The 1,786-nt window shown below is 41.2% G+C and overlaps 1 protein-coding gene across 1 annotated transcript in view; it reads right to left on the bottom strand.

Moving 5' to 3' along the window:
- Positions 1-1,786, bottom strand: part of LOC101861171 (signal peptide, CUB and EGF-like domain-containing protein 1) — a gene marked incomplete at both ends in the record, with an annotated part of 5,070 nt that overhangs the window by 639 nt on the left and 2,645 nt on the right.

The raw sequence follows: 1,786 nt of genomic DNA on the forward strand, positions 1-1,786 counted from the left end.
ATAAAGCTCGACAATTGTCCGCTAAGAAGAAAACGCTCTCTCAAAAGTTGTTCAAATCGTCCCGTTCAGAGACCCAATCAATTTCCGCCTCGCCAATCTTGCATGATTGCACGTCATTTCTTTTTTTCTCTCCTCCCCCTCCCCTCCCCTCCCTCACTTGCGCGCCCTGCGAGCCGCCCCCGAAGCTGTCGGCATCTCCGGTTGACCCTGCCCCGGCCACTTCCTGGCTGGGATATCGTTAACTCTTTATATAGCTCTAAGGACACGCATTTCGTGGTCATTCCGCGGCGCTTGAATAGAAAACTTGACACGCGGTTTTAGGGCGCTTTTAACCCTTTGATTAAAGGACACTCGTTTTGGTCATTCCGCAACGCTTGATTTGAAGACTTGACGAGCTATTTTTCGGCAATTTATAGCTCTTTGTAATTTGTAATTTATGGTTCGTAATTTTAGGAGTTTTACGCCCCGACCGACACTATTTAGACCATTAAAACTTAGTAGGCGGGTTTTAACTGTGTAAAGTTACAGACCATCCTGAACTTGCGAACAGAATCAAATAAAAAAAATACGATGGCTGCTTGGAGGGCGCCACTGGTAGCTCCTGTACTTCTTTACTTTCCCCTCTGTTGTTTTTGTCAGCCCTTCTTACCTTTTGTTTACCAGCGCTAAACGACAATTATTGTGTTTCTCTTTACTTTACCCAAACAAAACAAACACAGAAATAACGAAATGGAAATAGTACATTATAGAAATGTTATACCAAACATATTATATTATTATTATTATTGTTGTTGTTGTTGTTGTTGTTGTTATTGTTATTATTATTATTATTATTATTATATTTCGCTTTTTATTTAAAGAGATTTGTAATGGGTCTACTTCTAGACGTCAAAGTCCTGTCTGACTGTGGGCGCTGAATTATGGGTTGTTGGCGGGTGCTCCGGCGTGATGGTTTACTACTTCTTTCCCATCAAACACCTATCGTCTTTATATCTTCCCTCCTTCTTTTTGTGTGTTTGTTACTCTCTTGTAACACCTCTTCCTCTTCCTGTCGTAAAAAAAAGTGAAAAAATTCAACTCTTTCTCACGCTAACGCTTTGTTTACCCCCTTTCCTTGAAACGCTTGGAAATAACGAGACAATTTAGGCATATTTTCCGAGCTCATGAACGAGAATTTCTACAGAAATGTGCCGGGTGCTTCTAAAACTGTCCCATAAACACTTCAAAATAAACAGTAAAACAGAAATGTGGTGGCGTGTTTGAGCAGCCCTGTTTGTGGGGATGTAAACGTCTCAAAAATTGATGGTGGGTGGTTGGCGGGTGCTCAGGCGTGGTTTGCCCCATTTTTCCTATCAAATATATCTCGTTCTCTCTTCCTTCTTCTTCTTCTTCTTCTTCTTCTTTTTTTTTTTTTGGTACGTTAAACCCTATCAACACATCTAATTTTTGGTACATATAATAAAATATGACTTATTGTTGCACGTGTCGTGAAACTCGAACTAATCTTAATCGAAAGAATATTCCGAAATGGACGTCTCCTATCTTTTGGCACCGCTGTGATGTAGTTGTTATGCGCTTCGTTCCTGCACGCAAGAGACCCTAGTTCGTTTCCCAAGAGGGGAGAACATTAAGTATAAAGTATCTCGGTGTGGGTGATTGGCGGGTGCTGATCTCGTGTGGTTTTCTCTTTCTTCCCTATCAAACATCTATCATCCTGATTTGTCCTCCTTTTGTATGTGTGTGTGTGTGTGTGTGTGTGTGTGTGTGTGTGTGTGTGTGTGTGTGT

The sequence above is a fragment of the Aplysia californica genome, unplaced genomic scaffold (assembly GCF_000002075.1).
Source record: "Aplysia californica isolate F4 #8 unplaced genomic scaffold, AplCal3.0 scaffold01104, whole genome shotgun sequence".
NCBI classification, from domain to species: Eukaryota; Metazoa; Mollusca; class Gastropoda; order Aplysiida; family Aplysiidae; genus Aplysia; species Aplysia californica.